Below are 20,503 nucleotides of genomic sequence, written 5' to 3'. Positions count from 1 at the left end.
TGGAGTAGCTCTCAAGAAAGTGGAAAAGTTTGATTGAATTTTCTCATTTTGAGAGTGGTGAACGCGCGTGATAAAAAATTCAACATCTTAGATTGCGTAAGATATTTATTTATTTAAGACAACCGGTTTCGACATACTTAGCTGTTATTTTCAGCTCTTAAAAATCTCTTTGTTGTAAAACGTGTTCATTTTACGTTGAACCTCACACCAAATTGTCAAGTGGATAAAGCATCTGTGAGCGATATATATATATATATATATATATATATATATATATATATATATATATATATATATATATATATATATATATATATTGACACGGCCATTCGCACAAGGTGCTTTATGTTTTTAAATATTTTAGTTTTGACAAACCCTTTATAATGCAATGATTTTTATCCACTTGACAACTTGACCTGCGGTCCGACGTAAAATGAACACGTTTTACAACGAAAAGATTTTTAAGACCTAAAGATGACACCATTTATCTTAAATAAAAAATATTTTATGCGTTCTAGGCTGTTGAATGTTTTTAGTGGGAAAGTGTCTTTGCGAGGAATGATTTTAAATCGTGCTGACCTCTTTTCTGAGTTTATGCGCATCAATATCCAGAAAGATTCAGGCTGTTTCGAGTGCCTGTACCGGCTCATCGACCGTACATTATTTTGTCCAGTATTTGTGGCTTGTTGTCGGAAGCCGAACACATCGACCGAACGCATGCCTGGTTAACGGGCAGGACGCGCAGAAACGCGACCTGCTGGTACCATCTCAGATGGTTTGGAGTCCTTTTGGAATGTATCTCCAGACATTATGTAGTAGATATGTATGGCTGCGGCCATTATAATTTATCTAAGGCAACGACTGGAAATAAGAGTATCCGAAATTCATAACTCTTCTAAACGTGGGCATTTTTACTGTAATGAATCCCATATAGTGAAACAAAAGGCATGCTGGATATTGTCTCGATCCCGCGAGCCTTGTCAACAAATGGTGCTTACCGCACTGATTTTTGCGTACAGTCGTGGGCACACAAATATTTTGTGATACATTCGACGCGTCGCATCATCCAGACAAATGGCAAGCGGGATGGTGAGCTTCACATTGGATGGCGTAGATTAATCGTTCTGCTGGCGCTAACAGCGAGGATTCACACTTCTGGACAACAGAATACATCTGGCACTTTTTCGGTGATTATGTCGAGGTGTCACACTTTTTTTACAGCAGTTATGTGTGTTACCCTATCTGGCAGAAGTTTCAAAGATAGATTGTACGCACTAGACAGCCCGACAAAATAAGTTAAACTTGTTGAAGATAGGCGATGCATTAAAACAGTTGGAATTTGATTAGGATTTATGATGAAGTACAGCGACAGTGAAAGATAGCAGAAAAAGGGTGGATAGCGGCAGTTATGTAAAATATTAAAAGGCATGGTATATTGTGGACCTAAGGAAGAAACAATTGTGCGATCAGTTGAAAAGTCATACTTCTACTTAAAACTTGTTTTCACAGAGATTAGAAGAGAATACATGCTGAATCTATCTGCAGAAAGGCCGGCAGAAATAACACAAAGAATTGGTTGGATAGAGAGGTATATGCAGGAATTATAGGTAAGCCGCACAATAAATTGTCTGTCCAGAAAAGCGCGCAAGCATAGATGCGTTCTAAAACACTAGAGAAATGTTAATCTCGTAGATTGCGGTTTGGTTGTTTACATTTTCAGTTCTCGTCGCAACGGGAGAAGGAAATTACGACGCAACTCGGTAGCAGAATGAAAATTCGCAACTTCCGCATATTAGAAGTTCTACGTAACACAGTACTGAGACTCAATTACATGTGTCTTTCTCACACCAACTCAGAAGACCGACAGACACCGAGACCGCGAAAAATAGAAAAAAATGAGCTATATGGAATAATTGCTGTTTTTGTTCTTCAAGTTTCTGTCAGCGTAGATATAATCATACATGCCTACGATATCTTTGCCGTACGGAGACGGCGTGAATATTTATTTATATGTGTAGGTCATTTAAAGAACGTACACATGTGGTAACATTAGTTAGACTTGAAATTTAATTAGCACTTATGATGAAGTGCAGGCACATTGAAAGATAGCAGAAAAAGGGTATATAGCGGGAGTCATACAAAAGATTAAAAGGCACGGTATATTGTGGAGCTGAGGAAGAAACAATTGTTCAGTCAGTTGAAAATGTCAAAAAATGGTTCAAATGGCTCTGAGCACTATGGGACTTGACTGCTGTGGTCATCAGTCCCCTAGAACTTAGAACTACTTAAACCTAACTAACCTAAGGACATCACAAACACCCATGCCCGAGGCAGGATTCGAACCTGCGACCGCAGCGGTCGCGCGGTTCAGACTGTAGCGCCTAGAACCGCTCGGCCACTCCGGCCAGCTGAAAATGTCAAACTTCTGTTCCAAACGTGTTTCCACAGAGCGACTGGAAGACAGTACACGCTGCATCTATCTGCAGAAAGGCCAGCAGAATTAACCTAAATAATTACCGTCCAATATAAGAATCCTAGAATAAGATTTAAGATGAAGCATAATGTTCATAGGTGTTTGCACTTACGTATCAAGGACACTTACGGAATATTTTTGGCGCAGGTATGTACATTTCCGTATCTGATACACTTACAGAATATTTTTGGCGTAGATACTTACATTTCCGTATCTGGTACACTTATGGAATAATTTTGGCGTAATGTTTCCTTATCGGTTGCCTCTGACAAATTTTTAATTTGAAGAGTACAGTTTAGAAGTTTCATTGTGGAAATTACGCGATAATCTCGTCTGGTGTCAGTGTTGGTGCCGATTGATAAAGAAGCTATGAAGAAGATTTATTTACGTGAAGAAAATAATGGCAGCTGCGCTGTGTGCTGGTGGCTGTTGCCCGCCAGACATGTTCAACAGTAGCATAGCAGCCGCTAGGGCTCTACAGTACGGGGCGCCCCGCCGTGGTCACCCAGACTGAACGGTGACGCCTCGGACGTGCGGCTCAAATTTCACGAAGGCGAGGCGAGAGAACACCTCGGAGACTGGCACGTGTAACACGGCGACCCTGGGAGAGTGGTTCCCTTTGTGAGCAGGCCCGTTCACACGACCGAAGGGAGAGTTGTTTGTTGTTGTTCTCGTTATAGCCACTAGTCCGGGGACAGGTTTGATGCAGCAGCTATCCACACTGTTCTGTTCTGTGCGAGCCTCTTTATCTCTGCATAGATACTGCGACCTACATCCACTTCAACCTGCTTGCTGTGGTCGATCACTGGCCCCCATCTACAATTTTCGTCCCAAAACGCTCGCCCTTCATTACCGTGCTGACGATCACTTGACAACTGAGTGAATGTCCTGTCAACCGATGCCTTCTTTCAGTCGACTTTTGGCATGAATTTTTTCCCCCAATTTGATTCAGTACCTCCACATTTGTTGTTCAATCTGTCTATATGATCTTCAGTACTCTTCTCTATACCACATTTCAAAAGCGTCTGTTCTCTTTCACTACCATATATGACTACACTCCCGACAAATACTTTCAGAAAAGGCTTCCTTTCTTCTTCATAAAATTACTCTGTGATTTTCCTTTCAGACTTCGGACATCATCAGTTACTTTACTGCCCAAAAACCAAAACTCATTTACTACTTTTAGTTTCTTAGTTCGTAACATAATTTCGTCAGCATCGCTTGATCTAATTCCACTACACTCCATAATCGTTACCTTACTTTCGTTGATTTTTGTCTTGTAATCTCTTTTCAAGATACTATACATTCCATTCAGTTATTCTCCCAAGTACCTTGCCGCCTCTGACAGAATTAGAGTGTCATCGACAAACCTTCACGTTTTTTTTATTTCTTTTGTCTGAATTTTAGTTCCTTTTCGAAATGTCTGTTAAGTTTCATTGTTAAGTGCACAGGTTGAATAACGTAGAGTGTAGGTTACAAACCTGTCTCATTTCTTTCTTAATTATACCTCTCTCTTAACTGTTGATTAAAAAATTCTCAGATAAAGAGGCACGCCCCTGCTGATGTTACATAACGATAAAAAATAGGCTCTAACGATATCCACCCAGTTCTAATACAAAGAACTTTCTCTTTACTCTCTTTTGAAATCAACTCAGAAAAGACACTATTTGCCAACGGGAAAGTCATTAACAATACTTAATTCTAGAAGTCGAGAACCGGAGCATACAACCGACGCGGCCTGCATTCAGTCTTTCCACATCTTCATTATACGAGCTGAGTCAGGCGAAAAGGTACGTGCTTTGAGAGGCAATGATTCTGAACAAAAATCTTCATGTGGACATATGTCCTATTCCGAATAGTTTCCGGGATGGAACACATTTAATATCAATTTTGTACGTTTTTCTTGAATAACTGGAAAACCGTACTCTCTAGCAACTACATTAAATTTACCACATAAAAGTTCCTATTCATTTTTCCCCACGGCTAATGGTTTGCGCGAAGAGAGCGCGAGAATACTGAGAATCTCGCGCGATGCGCATGCGCTGTAGCGTAGGTAGTTTTTGTAGGCCAGTTTGAGGAAATCTGAGACTTGATAGCCGGATGGGGTGGCCGAGTGTTTCTAGGCGCTACAGTCTGGAGCAGCGCGGCCGCTACGGTCGCACGTTCGAATCCTGCCTCGGGCATGGGTGCGTGTGATGTCCTTAGGTTAGTTGGGTTTAAGTAGTTCTACGTTCTAGGGGACTGATGACCTTAGAAGTTAAGTCCCACAGTGCTCAGAGCCATTTGAAGCAATTTTGAGACTTGATAGACCAGATGTGTCCTCTATCAAACTATTCGTCCCGACCTCCTCTGCAGTACTGTAGTGCGTTGTGAACAGAGACAATGTTTGGATAAAACAGAAAATAAGTAACAATGTACGTTAAATGTGTTCTGTATCGGAAACCGTTCGGAATAGGGCGTATACCAATATGAAGTTTTTTGTTGAGAAGCGCTAGTAGTATCGACCCTCAAAGCAGATACCTTTCCTCCTGTATAGCTGCACGAAGTGTGCATCAAACAGAGCTTTTTTGATAAATGGAAATATATAACCACCAAGTTACTTTTATCTGGAGCTCCACTGTCGAATCCGGTATTTGATGCGCAACACTGCAATGTCTCACAGGACACACATCGCTCACAGTTTGTTCGTCACATTCTCAGTATTATGGCAGCAAATGCCGACGTACACCACGACATGGACGATGCCTTAAACTATTCCTCGCTCCATAAGATTTTCTTACTTTAATTTTGGAGTCTTGACTTCATCATACACTCCTGGAAATTGAAATAAGAACACCGTGAATTAATTGTCCCAGGAAGGGGAAACTTTATTGACACATTCCTGGGGTCAGATACATCACATGATCACACTGACAGAACCACAGGCACATAGACACAGGCAACAGAGCATGCACAATGTCGGCACTAGTACAGTGTATATCCACCCTTCGCAGCAATGCAGGCTGCTATTCTCCCATGGAGACGATCGTAGAGATGCTGGATGTAGTCCTGTGGAACGGCTTGCCATGCCATTTCCACCTGGCGCCTCAGTTGGACCAGCGTTCGTGCTGGACGTGCAGACCGCGTGAGACGACGCTTCATCCAGTCCCAAACATGCTCAATGGGGGACAGATCCGGAGATCTTGCTGGCCAGGGTAGTTGACTTACACCTTCTAGAGCACGTTGGGTGGCACGGGATACATGCGGACGTGCATTGTCCTGTTGGAACAGCAAGTTCCCTTGCCGGTCTAGGAATGGTAGAACGATGGGTTCGATGACGGTTTGGATGTACCGTGCACTATTCAGTGTCCCCTCGACGATCACCAAAGGTGTACGGCCAGTGTAGGAGATCGCTCCCCACACCATGATGCCGGGTGTTGGCCCTATGTGCCTCGGTCGTATGCAGTCCTGATTGTGGCGCTCACCTGCACGGCGCCAAACACGCATACGACCATCATTGGCACCAAGGCAGAAGCGACTCATCGCTGAAGTCGACCCCGTCTCCATTCGTCCCTCCATTCACGCCTGTTGCGACACCACTGGAGGCGGGCTGCACGATGTTGGGGCGTGAGCGGAAGACGGTCTAACGGTATGCGGGACCGTAGCCCAACTTCATGGAGACTGTTGCGAATGGTCCTCGCCGATACCCCAGGAGCAACAGTGTCCCTAATTTGCTGGGAAGTGGCGGTGCGGTCCCCTACGGCACTGCGTAGGATCCTACGCTCTTGGCGTGCATCCGTGCGTCGCTGCGGTCCGGTCACAGGTCGACGGGCACGTACACCTTCCGCCGACCACTGGCGACAACATCGATGTACTGTGGAGACCTCACGCCCCACGTGTTGAGCAATTCGGCGGTACGTCCACCCGGCCTCCCGCATGCCCACTATACGCCCTCGCTCAAAGTCCGTCAACTGCACATACGGTTCACGTCCACGCTGTCGCGGCATACTACCAGTGTTAAAGACTGCGATGGAGCTCCGTATGCCACGGCAAACTGGCTGACACTGACGGCGGCGGTGCACAAATGCTGCGCAGCTAGCGCCATTCGACGGCCAACACCGCGGTTCCTGGTGTGTCCGCTGTGCCGTGCGTGTGATCATTGCTTGTACAGCCCTCTCGCAGTGTTCGGAGCAAATATGGTGGGTCTGACACACCGGTGTCAATGTGTTCTTTTTTCCATTTCCAGGAGTGTACTTTGCTTTTCATGACTGTCGTATTCATTGTAGTTGATACACATGATCGGTGTCTTCACGATTTCACCTACGTCTAATGAGAAGATTGCTGTGTGCGACAGCAGTTTGCAACTCGTGTACGCACTGCTGCTCTATTTCTATCTTCTTAAATAGGTTGTATATTATAGACGGAGAACAGGGCAGAATTCGGAATGAAGGAATGTGGAAATCCACCAGACACGTCCACCGCTTGTAGTCAGTGTCCCAACTCTGCGGTCCACTTAGTTCTGAATCGCTTTCCTGTCTTGCAAACCAGCGTTCTGTACCTTGCAACGAACTAGAAAGTAGCTGTCTTTAAACGTGTTAGTACCAGAAAAATCTGTCATCCATTTCTACAGAAGAAGTATTGTGTATTGTTAACAAAAAAAACATCAGAAAGCAAGCTCATAAAAGGCTGATTTACAACAAAGGGCCGGCCGTTGTGGCCGAGTGGTTCTAGGCGCTTCAGTCCGGAACCGCGCTGCTGCTACGGTCGCAAGTTCGAATCCTGCCTCGGGCATGGATGTGTGTGATGTCCTTAGGTTAGTTAGGTTTAAGTAGTTCTAAGTCTAGGGGACTGATGACCTCAGATGTTAAGTCCCATAGTGCTTAGAGCCATTTGAACCATTTTGTACAAGAAAGGGATGACTATCGTTGGACAAACACTGCTTCTGCAGTTCCAAAAATAACACATAAATTGATTAAAAAAGAATGTTTATAAAATAAAACTGATACTTTCCTAATTGAAATGATACAGTCCACAGTGATAAAATACTTAATAAATTTGTTTTCAATAAGTTTCCTGTCTTTCTGTGGAGTTCTCAAATTCACAATCAGAAACATTGTTATTGCTTATCTGTATGTAGCATAAGAGTACCCTGTTAAAATGGCACAAAACTATACTATATTTTCCCGCCCGGCTAGCGGCGAAGCCTTAGGCGCTGCTTCCCGAGCGGGAAGGCATGCCGGTCCCCGACACGAATCTGCCCGACGGATTGGTGTCGAGGTCCGGTGTGCCGACCAGCCTGGTTTTTAACGGGGTTTTCCATCTACCTCTGAGAATGCGGGCTGGTTCCTCTTATTCTGCCTCAGCTACACTGTTTCGGCGATTGCTGCGCAAACACCGTTTCCACGGACGCGCGCACCATATTTATTCTACCACGCAAGCATTTGGGGTGACACTGGTCTGGTAAGAGACATTCCCCGGGGGTCCACTAGCACAATAACCCTGGGTTCGGTGTGGGGCGGCGGTGGGGCGGGTGGACTGCTGTGGCCGGTTGTGTGGTTGTGAACCACTGAGGGTTATGCGGGACGAAGCCACTCCGTCGTTTCTAGGTCCCCTCTTTAATACATACATACATACAATATTTGAATCGGTGAGGTTTCGAAGGAAAAGATTCCAATTTAGAATATTTATTTTGTTATTTTTTAATTTTAACTGAAATAGCAGTGACACACCGAAAGGTAAATACAGCTTCTGAGTTGTCGAGCTAGGTGCAGAGATACAGTGGATGCCTGGAAAAGGTGACATTGCAGGATCATATCCTGGTGGGACCATCTAGCCTTCGCCTCTAAACTGTATGAGAAGTCACTAGCAGATCCCCTTTCCCCAGTTGCGGAACCGGGGTAGATTAGGGACCGACAAGTCGCCGAAGTGCCGTCCAATAGAAAGCCTTACACCCAGTCACTGAGCCTCACATAATTATTATGAGTTAACAAAAGAAAAGTTTCCGATACTTTTTGGACTGACAGTCGCGTAGTGTTCCCTGGAAAGTTTTTCTTCTTGGTCTCAATAGTCATGTAATGATCCTGTATCCCGACACAGCTCTCTGACTATGACCGGCCGGTTTATTTTCCGATTCGGACTCACAGTTTCCTCCGAAGCGATCGTGAACTAACTGTAATAAACGAGAGTTTTAGCCCGTCTTGACGGAGTATATTCACCAAATCAATGCAACGAACTGATGCGTAAAACCAAAAAGACATGATGGCGTTTGAAGGAAAGCACATTCTCATGCAGAGCGTATCTGACTTCAAGATTCGGTGGCAAAATTTGTTTAAGAAAACCATAAAAGATTAGCTACAAGCAAATTTTCCAAGTCAGCAAATGCACTCATTTTCTCTGTACCCCAGAAGGGAAGGGTTATTGCTATTCGTCGTGATTTTATTGGTAGATGTTTCAGTGATAGCTGTACAAGGGGAGGAAGTGACTAATGCGTCTGCAATTCTTTTTTGTGACAGTCTTTCTACTAGTGCGTTGAGCTATTCGAACAGCTATTTTAATAATGTTTGTGTATCGCAAGAACATGTAAAATAATAGTTATGTTCCCTGTCGGCTCCTGTTAATAACTATCATGATTCTGTGCTCATAATTTTTTTTGACCAACTTGTTCATTCAGCTGAGTTCATGAAAGAAAAAGATTCCAACATGTCTCCATCTGCTTCATGCACAGAATTTGTGCAATATTGCAGTACCACTATGGGTTTCTTTGGTTAGTTGGATTAGCTATGTAATTGTAAATTTGTGCTAGTTGAATTAACCTCGTAATTGTAAATTTGCTCTTCAGAGTATTAGCTTATAATATAAACATTTTTAGCATTTTCCAAAAGTTACACTGCATGTAATATTTCCCTCATTACTCACATAGATTTATTTTATTTCCACCAAGATTTATGTCTACTTGCGTCACTGCGTAAAATACGAGGTTATATAAGTTGTAAACTTTGTTGTTGTAAAGGAGGAACATACACTGCCACCCCGATCGCTGCGAGCGACCGAGACGTTTTATAGACTACAATTTTCTAGTGGATCCTAACAGCTTTAACGAAGCGATATATAGTTTCTATGTGATTCGCGCATGATAAATTGGGTTGGAAAGTTTTCCATTACTGTTACAACACTTCCTAATAGTACAAATGCACTTTGTAAACAATGAGAACATCGCTTCTGTCTGCGGATACGTGTACTCCGCAGAGAGGTATTAAAATAACAGACAAAAATCTCTCTCGGTAAATACCAAGGTGGATAGTGTACTTCATTTAAATAGTGTTACTTTTGTTTCATCTTTATTAACAGCCATAATGATTAAGAATATCTGTTCCACCCAGCCAATTTCATGCATTTCTTGAATATTTCTTCGCCCCTCTTCTAAGCGCAGTTACGTGATCAGAAGTATATAGACGGGATAAAGTGCCCGTCTGTTTGCCGTGCGTTTTTGCGTGTTCTCCGTACCCCTCTGCGGCTATGTCATTGATTTTCTCCCCAGAGTTCAACGCCCACCGAACAAATATTTGCTCTGCGGCTTATTCGAAATACTGTCACACCGCAATTCTGGAGTAAAACTTGAAGACCTACAACAACCTCCACCCTGACTATAACGACTGTATTCCTCACACTCTGAGAGAGTCTGCTAACTAAACCCGACGCAGCTGCTCCCCTCGCATCAGCATTACCACATGTGGATGGCGCATCGAAGCTTCCAAACTACTGGAAAAAAGGACAGGTCATTCCCACTTTCACGAAAGTTAGTCGCGCAGATGCGCAGTTCTATGGAACTAAAACTGTCACATTAGTATGCTGCAGAATTATGGAAAATTTTATGTTCGCTTTTGCAGACAGAAAATCTTCTTTGTAGAAACCAACATCGATTTTGCAAACACCGATCGTGCGATATCAGCTTGCTCTGTGTTTGCTAGACATTGCATGCCGACAGCCTTCGCTCAATTTCAGTATAAGTAGTGACTGACGAAGAGAACGAGCACTAAAAACCTTAGAGAACTGTGCCTATCTACTGAAATGGAGTGGCTCATTATTTATCTAGCGGTCTCTCCATTTGTTCAGTCAATATCCCACATAGTAGATACAAACAGTCAGACTAGTGCAGCTGCCTTCAATTTGGCTCTTTCCTTGACTTTTGTTCCATCCACCTCGCCTCATATCGTCGGGGGTGGGCTGCAGATCTTCACACATTGATTTTGAAATACGAGTAGTAGCAGTAGTAGTAGTAGTAGTAGTAGTAGCTTTATTCATGCATAGGTCTCTTTTCACAAGGATATTGGACATGTCAAAGTATTTACAAATTTAGATCAATTTAAAATGGGCTAATTCGTACACACATATATTTACAGACTTCTAGTTAGAGACAATCATTAGATTTTCTTCTGGTATACAATTTTTTTTACAAATAATTTATTCAATAATGTAATGCCACATTGTTCACTCCTAACTCACTGTCAGTCACTTCATACACTATATACGCATTGTTTCATAATACTTCACTCATTACACACACACACACACACTGGTGATCTCTGAGCCATTTTCTGTACCGCAACTTCCAATTTGCTTTCCTGAAAAGCTGAGTCAGCGTCCCTCCATAATGAGTGAGATGTTGAGTTCAGAAATAGGAAGACTGTGTTAGTATTGCGCTATAGACTGATGTTCTTCATGCGTTCTTAAGTCAGAAAACTGATCTGATGCAGTCTGTCTTGTGCAAACCTAAATTCATTTGACCCTTGGTTTTCCTATGCAGATTTTAACCCTCTAATCTTTTCTCTATTATCAAACTGATGATTCCTTGATGAATGAAGGTCCCCTCTTTTAGACAATTATGCCATAGTTTTTCAGGCACAGTTCCATTCCATACCTATTCATTAGTTATTCCATAGACTTATCTGATCTTTGACATTCTTCTGTAGTATTGATATCAAAAGCTTCTATTCCCATATAGTCTTAACTTTTACTGTCCCTCTTTCACTTCTGTACAAGGCTACACTCCAGAAATTTTACCTTCAGAAAAAAACAAAATACGATTATGCAATTTCACAAAACTGAAATTCAACCCACCTCTCCTAATGAAATCAGCAAAATAACAAATTCACTCAAAAGTAAAAGTTTGCATGAAATTGATGGCATTTTTAAGAGGGTACTAAAAGCTTGTTCCCAACAGATAAGTGGAATTCTCAGCCATATATTTAGTACCTCAACAAAACAGAGCATTTTTCCAGACAGACTGAAATATGCTATTGTTAAACCATTGCATAAAAAAGAGGATAGGTCTGATGCTGACAACTACCGTCCATTCTCAGTTCTGACACCTTTACCCGAAATTCTTGAAAAAGTAAAGTATTCAAGAGTATATTCACATATTTGAAAAAATGAAGTACTTAGAATATGTCAGATTCGTTTACAGAAAGACTTTTCAACAGAAAATGCTTTATTACTTTTACTGATCGAATATTAAATGCTCTAAATAACCATGTATCACCCATAGGGATATTTTGTGATCTCTCAAAGGCTTTTGTCTGTGTGAATCATGAAACTCTTCTAGATAAGCTTACATATTGTGGTATGAGTGGGACAGTGCAGAGATCGTTTACTTCATATTTAACTGGAAGAATGCAGAAAGTTGAATTTAATAGTGCAAATGGTCTGCAAAAATCAGCAGAGTCCTCTAACTGGGTAGGTATCAAGAATGGTGCACCACAGGGTTCAGTGTTGGGTCCCATATTCTTCTTAATATATGTTATTGACTTACTGCTCTATATTCACTGATCAAATAATAAATGCTCTAAATAACTGAATGTCACTCACTGGGATTTTTGTAATATCTCAAAGGCTTTTGACTATGTGAATCATGAAATTCCTCTAGATAAGCTTAAGTATTGTGGTACGAGTGGGACATGGCACAAATGGTTTAATTCACATATAACTGGAAGAATGCAGAAGGATGAAATTAACAGTACAGCTAGTCTGCAAAAATCAGCAGAGTCGTCTGACTGGGGAGGTATCAAGAATGGTGTTCCACAGGGTTCAGTCTTGGGTCTCTTATTATTCTTAATATATGTTAATGACTTGCCAATCTATATTCGTTAAGATGCAAAGCTTGTTCTTTTTGCTAATGAGACAAGCATGCTAATCACACCCAACAAACAAGAATTAGCTGAAGAAATTGTAAATAATGTCTATCAGATATTTATTAAGCAGGTCTCTGCAAATGCCATCACTAAATTTTGAGAAAATGCTGTACATACAGATTAATACATTAAATGGAATAACACCATTACTAAATATAGACTTTGAATAGAAGTCTATTGCTAAGGCAGAAGATACAAAATTTCTTGGTGTGTGCATTTATGATCTGCTGCAGTTGTTAGGTTCACCTACTTAAGCTATTAGGGTTACTGCATATTTTGGTGACAAATATATCAGTAAATTAGCCTAATATGCCCATTTTCATTCACTTCTCTCATGTAGCATCATATTTTGGGGTAATTCAACACTAAGATAAAAAATATTTATTGTTTGTAATCAAAGTAATAGCTGGAGCCTACCCAAGATAATCTTGCAGGCTGTTCACAGTACCTTCACAATACATATATTTGCTTATGCAATTTGTTATTAATAACCGATACCAGTTCAAAAATAATAGCGAAGTACACAGCTACAAGACTAGAATAAAGGATGATATTCACTATTCAATGTTATATCTGACTTTGGCACAGAATGAAGTGCATTATGCTTCTGCAAAAATATTTGGTCATTTGCCAAATAGCATTAGAAGTCTGACAGACAGCCAACCAATATTTAAAATTAAATTAAAAGTATTTCTGAATGACAAATTCTTCTACTCAATAGATGAATTTTTAGGTGCGAAATTAGTTTACCCTACAACCGCAGAAGAAAATAGGTCAATCCAGTATGACACTTTGAGCAGTGCCATTTCCTCCAAGTTTATTCTCTAGGCTAATAATATGTTTGTAGACAGGCATGCAGTGGCGGCGTTGTTAAACTAAAATGTTAAACTAGTATGTTTCATATCATAACGAAACGTCGTATATGTGATCTCTGGAACAAGTAGTAATGTAATGTATGCATTCTGCTGCTCGAGGTCACACAGTCTTCATCACACAACGAACACATGGGCAGAGGAACTTCCATTGGTCAGGGTCATCTACCGTGGCAATGATGCATTTCCACACACATATTCATAGGACCTTTTTTCCTCCATTTCCTGTCAGGTATACATCCGTGCATTTTGCCGGTTTTGCTAATGTTCACCATGTATAACCTCGTTATTTCGGCCATCGATAGTTGTTCTTCTAAGTAAAAAGCAACTCGTCAACTGTTGTTAGTGTTTCATTTTCTAATCTAATTCTCCCAGCATCGCCTGATTTAATTCGACTATGTTCTGTTACCTTGTTTTAATTTTGTTGATGTCACCTTATGACTTTTTTTCAATACATTATTCATTCCGTTCGGCTGATCTTGAACCTTAACGTTTTTATTTCTTCCACAACCACGTTTCCAGATTTATGTTTGATTCCTGTTGTACCGGCTGAAATAAGACACACAATGGCGGGTTCTTACCTTTACTCCTGGAGGGGCTGAGATGATGCTGCAATTTATAAAGTATCAGATCTCTTAATTACAACTTGAACAAGATGAAATACTCAAATCTGTTACAATCCATGTTTACGAGAATGTCATGAGTATTTGTTACTGTCGCTGAACATTAATACGAGTATATCACTTTATGCAGAACAAGATTCTAGTCTCTTCTTACAGAATGCAATCAACGATAAACTTTCATGAAGATCTGTCTTACACAAATGTAGTACTGGTGGTAGAGAGACGATGCCGTCATCTTCGGCGATGATTGCCGACTGGACTTAGCGGCTCTGTGCTCTGACGTAAGTAAGCGAGCTGATTCGGCGGCGTATGGAAACTCTCCAGGGCGTGTGTATGCCACCGTCTGTCATTCGTCGTTGCTTCTGGCAACGCTTACGTTTCCTTGTGGTTCCGCCTCGAAGTACCAACTTTGACTTGGCTCCCGGCTCTTCGGACGACACCACAGTTTCTTTTCTGCTTACTCTATGTGCTGACTGAATAACCTCTGGGATGGGGTAAAAACCTGTGTCACTGCCATCTCAACTAACGTCTGCCACCCTTAGAGATGCAGTCTAGCTCTTGTACGTGTCGTAGACGATCTTTCACTTTCTGTATTTTATCCATGATAACTTAAGAACTCCGAGGAATGTATTCTAGTCATCATTGTCAAAAGCCTGTTTCAAATCTACGCTTGCTATGCATGTGGATTTGCCAGTCTTTGAGATAAAATTGTTTTGTTTGCACATTGCCTATAGGCTACTGTTAGCATATATAGGTTAGATACATAAAACAGTTCATTGAAGTTCTTATAATAAAATGGAAAGGTACTCACAAAACATCACCCATCACTGACTGTTTATATTGACTGATCGTATAATGGACAGAAATCCCACTAGATGATCACTTATCCCATTCCTCTCCTAAGTATACACATGAAAAAAAGAAAATAATTACATAAGTAAATAAAAGACAAAAATTAAAAAACAAAAATAAACAAATAATAAAATCAAAATAATAAAAGTATACACGAACGCGTGTGCGCGCCCACACACACAAAACTTACATCAACACAAATATAGTAAAACAAAAAACAGTTGAAAGCAAAAACTGAGAAAGTTGGCAACACTTACAGAAACTAATGACACTCTAAACAGTAGGCACACAAAATGGCAGTTATAGTCCTATATTTCGAAAACAGAGAGTGACGACAAGGAAAACTGAAAGTTTTCAATGAATTTGCCACATGAGAGAAAGAGGTTTGGCTCACAATACTCAATTAACCTGTATGTACCTTTCCATTGTGTTATAAAAACTTCAATGAACTGTTTTAAATCTATAAACTGTATGTGCAAACGATAATCTATGTGTGCAAACGAAAAATTCGTTTAACATTATAGGGCACCCACTGAAGATGCCTTGACGAAACGCGTCTGGGTGCACAAGTTAAATGAAAAACTTAATGTGCAGCTCGTAAAAGGCGGTTTTATTTTAAACTACAGAAATTTTTATACATTAAAGCAGACACAGTCCCACGACTCCGGCCGAGGTTTCCGGGGTTTTCATTTAATTATGAGGCTAACACTGGAACTGAAATTTTCCTCCTAAATTTTTCCAACAAGGATTTAGTCTGCCCCATTCCCAGCCAGCTGGGACATTTGACTGAAATACTGACGAGCTTTATTGATGGGCCTCAAAATATTCTCAGTATTGTCAATACATACTGGACACGTGAGTCAAATATTTACGACTAGACAATATTCTCCATTGTGATATTGGCAGAGTTTCAGGAACCAGCCACGCAGCGTTTGTGTTCACTGGTTATGTTTCAATACGCCGCCGTGTGTATTATACCTCAGATTCAATTTTTAAGGCTTCTTTTAACAGAAAAGAATTTTAATAGGCATACAGTCACTGTGTATACCACTTTTGGGTGATTAACGGAGGATTCCCTAAGACTCTGCTTAGTTCATTAAATTGAAAATATAGTATATATTTGAGTATTACATAACAGTTCCGAAAAACGCTCCCATTTCGAAAAATACGTTATATATCTGCACTGACTGTGAAGAGATCATAAAGCGCAGAGAATCTGTTTTACGTTAATTGCCTAGACAGGTCAGTGCCAGGCAAGTATAATTGCTCCACAAGTTACCCCAGAATTTTTTAAAAATTGTGCTAGCTAATATTAAAGAACCAGACTTTGAGCATTAGCATGACCTGCCTGTAGTCAGAAATCTCTGTGTTGATCGTAATCTCTTGTCGACGGCGATTGCCAACCTAACGTGTTTTGCTTCCCTATTTTATCTTGTACCAACTATAATAACTCGACGTACGACGCAGGGCTCATCTGAAAATAATTTAGGAATTCTTTGGGGTCAGTGGTTCTGACTTCAGTCAGTAAATTAACATGTGACCAGTCACTCCTTTTTTGGAAAAAAAAATTCTCGGACCCATTTCGTCTTTTTCGTAGTTTTGTGTTGCTTGCAAGGTATAGCTAATGTAACCGTAACGCATGCTTTCTTTTGGGTGGTCGACATCTTAACCTTGCTGTCAGCTGACAATTTTTGTCAATGTGATTGATAGTGTGAGATCTCTTCAGTATATTGAAAGTTCGACAAACTAGAATTGTCGATAAATACTGAACGTGTACACGCCCGTTTAGCCACACGTGGCCGTGCCTTACAACACACTATCGTTTATCCAGTTTCTGCAAACAGTCTCATTTCATCTGGCTCAAGCATGAAATCAGAAATCGTCCTATGAAGAATATGTCAACGAAGCTCGAAGTGTGTCGTCTTAACACTCTCATTTTTCCCATACTCGCGAGTTCTTCGCTCTTTTTTGTGGCCTCAGGTCTGCAGTCGCACTTAATACTATCTTATCTAAGACATTTTCTGCAGGTGCAGTAATCGCAGCATCTAGTAGCCGTGTATGAGCTTTATGTCCCCAAAAACTGCTTGCAGGATCAGATCGGAGATGAATAAACTCACAGAGGACCGAAGCCTGAGCGCCCATCATCGGAGCTACATTATTATAGCACAGACGACAGGATTTTTTTGTTGCAATCGCCGATGTACAGAATAATCTCACTGCAAAGGCAGACGGGCAGAATGCCGAAGCGCACAGTGCAGTTTTAATGGGAACACAAACTGACAGTTGCGTCCCACAACGAGCAATAGGTTAGACGATCAAACGCGGTCCAGCTGTCCAAGTTGACAATGACGACAAGGCATAAAAATTTAGGTGCAGGAAATCTACAAAGTTGGAAAAGATTCCTTGCAGCAGGGGCGTTTCTCTGATATTTCGGAATATGGAGTGGACCGGCTTCTTTTAAATGAAGATGATGGAAAAGGTGTGTATCGTACATCACTTCCTACTTTTGTGACGTATACAGTTTAGTGAAGAAAAAGTTTGACAAATCACTTATATCTACAACAAATCGTTCACATAAGTACCACATGTTCATTTTGTTTTAATATTTGTGAAATTATTATTTTAGCATAAAATATTTTCTGTGGCAATATATGCAGCTCGTCCGTTTAATTTCTTTAAGTTAGATCTGAAATCAGTTCGAAACATATCAACATGTCAAAGAGAAAATGCTCCTTGCTTGTGCATACAAGATGTACACTGATATTGTCACCTAGATTTTGAAATTCTTTTCTTATTGTAAATAATTTAAACGATTTTTTGATAATGGTTAAGCTTTGCATTAACCTTTGCACAATACAATTCTTTACAGTTTGGTAGAAATTGAGATATTCATAAGTAAAATACTAGAAGAAAGAAGATCTGCGCTCCCTCCTAGTAAACTTAACTTAGGAAGAGCAAAAAAAGAAAGTGTTCTACAGAACTGTGAAACCTTTTTCTATGGGTACATGGAAATAAAATTTCTGGCAAATAGCAACAGCTTTTTCAATTGCAGTTCACACACACACACACACACACACATATTTTCGATCGATTGATACGTTCCACAACATAACGTTTGTTCTAAACATGATCTATAGGGACAAATGGAAAGAGCATGTAACAAGAATGCAAGGCCAGAATATCTAAGCCAGTGCTGAAGTATAAGACAAAACCAGGAAGAAGGAAGATGGGTCGGCCAAAGAAAAGATGAATGGAATAAACAAGAGATCGTTTTATCTCCGTTGTTGTTAATGTTGGTGCCGATATTGGTAGCGGCCGCGATGGTGGTGGTGCTAGTGATATGTTGTTGTTGCTTTCAGTATGAAAACTGGTTTGATGCAGCTGACCACGGTATGTGTATCTTCATCTCTACGTAACTACTGCAACCTACAGTCATTTGAACGAGTTTTCTATGTTCAAACCCTCTACAATTTTACCCCAAACGCACAATGGCATCACGAAATTGACGAGTCCTTGATACATGACCTTATGTCCTAGCAACCGATCCCTTCTGTTAGTCAAATTACGCCCTAAATTTCTTTTCTCCTCAGTTCGAGACAGTACCTCTTCATTAGTTACGCGACCCATCCACCTAATCTTCAACATTCTTCTGAAGCACCATATTTCAAAAGCTTCTGTTGTCTTCTTGTCTTATCTGCTTATTTGTCACTATGTTAACAATATCTCTTTTTCAGAAACGCTTGTCTTACTTTGCAAGTCAGCACTATCTGATTTAATTCGACTATCTTCCATAATCCTTGTTTTACTTTTGTTGATATTCATCTTCAACTGCTCTTCCAAGATCTTTTCCGTCTCTGTCAGTATTACAATGTCATCAGCAAGGAACAAAGTTTGCATTTCTCCTCCATGAATTCACGTTACAAATTTCTTCTTGTTTTCATTTACTGCTTGCTCAATGCAAAAACTGAATAGCCCCTGGGAGAGGTTAGAATCCTTTCTTTCTCCGCTTCCCTTTCAGGTCTGTTACCCTTATAACTGCAATCTGCTTTCTGAACAAGCCGTTCCCTTTCTTTTTCCCCTGCTACTTTTAGTATTGCAAACAGTCCATTTCAGCCAACGCTCTCAAAAGCTTTCTCTAAATCTACGATGCTGTAAACATAAGTTTATCATTCTTCAGTCTGTCTTCTAAAAAAGTTGTTGGGTCAGTATGTTCTCTTGTGCATCTACATTTCTCCAGAACTCAAGCTGATATTACCCGATATCGGCTTACACCAGTTTTTCCATTTTTCTATGAATAATTTTACAACCATAACTTATTAAACTGGTGGTTGAGTAATATTCATAATTGTCGACAAGAGGTTTGGAGAGATTACTATCCTATCTTCGTCCTTTTTTCCCCTCTTTGCAGCTGTAATTAGTACCTTCTTCTTGGAGTCAGAGGGTATTTCGCCATCTCGCATATTGCATACAAGGTGGAACAGTTCTGTTAGGGATGATCTTCCAACTATCTCAATAATACTGAGGGGATTTTGTCTATTCCGTGTGGCTTGCTTCAACTTTTCTCTGTCAAATTCTTGTCGTGGTATTATATCTCAGACCTCATCTTCGTTTACTTACTGTTTCCTTTCTGTAATATTGCCTTAAATTTCATTTCTCTTGTACACTCCTTGTATATATTCAATACCTTTCTCTTCTTTACTTATACTGGCGTGCTATCAGAGTTCTTGATATTTATGTAGCTGTTTCTCTTTTCTTCATAAGTCCCTTTAATTTCCCTACCTGTCCTCTAGTCGTGCATACTTTTCCAGAATTGCATTTCTCGTCTACATGTTACACTCAGGAACTCCGAGCCTCTGACTCAAATCTTCAGGATTTTTTTAACTTATCGCCTCAGATGTAATCGTGGTTAGGAGAGACAGATGAAGTACTGGGTGACCCAAAGAGTAGAAAGAAAGGTTTCAACCTCCCTAGAGGTCTGTTAGCGGCGTTGGGCCTATTGAGGACGGGAATCTGGCGATGGAAGGAGATGATGAAAGAGTGGGATATTAGGTAGTTCTTACGAGAATACAGTGACGTGCAGCCCATGGATCAGTCACCTACTGGTGTTCTTCATACGCCTAGCATAGTTTGAGTAAATATATCTGCGTACAGGTTATATAGAATAACATGAACAAACAGGTAATTTACAAGACCGCCGACTAAGGCATAAAACACTGCCTGGATATATATTCCAGAGTATGATGCTAGTATGTCACCAATAGTATGATATTATAGCCTGTATGAAGAATTTACTGCAGTTATCGCACCAGGTAATACCGTTTGACGTTTTGAATTGATGGTTCAGGTAATTTTTTTTATTCTGAAGTAGTTGAAGTTGAAAAGCCTACGATACAAAATTTATTTTGGATTCGCTGGAAATTTCACGTACACTATCTGATCAAAAGTATTCGGATATCTATTAGTGGACGTTAATATACGGTGTGTCATCCCTTTCGCATATATGACAGCTTCATCTCT

The 20,503-nt window shown here is 40.6% G+C and overlaps 1 protein-coding gene across 3 annotated transcripts in view; it reads left to right on the top strand.

Moving 5' to 3' along the window:
• LOC126354424 (tubulin polymerization-promoting protein homolog) overlaps positions 1 to 20,503 on the top strand; it is a 284,058-nt gene that overhangs the window by 213,427 nt on the left and 50,128 nt on the right. The window lies entirely within an intron of this gene.

Source organism: Schistocerca gregaria, chromosome 3 (genome assembly GCF_023897955.1).
Source record: "Schistocerca gregaria isolate iqSchGreg1 chromosome 3, iqSchGreg1.2, whole genome shotgun sequence".
NCBI lineage: Eukaryota > Metazoa > Arthropoda > Insecta > Orthoptera > Acrididae > Schistocerca > Schistocerca gregaria.
This window is presented reverse-complemented; position numbering and strand designations above follow the sequence as displayed.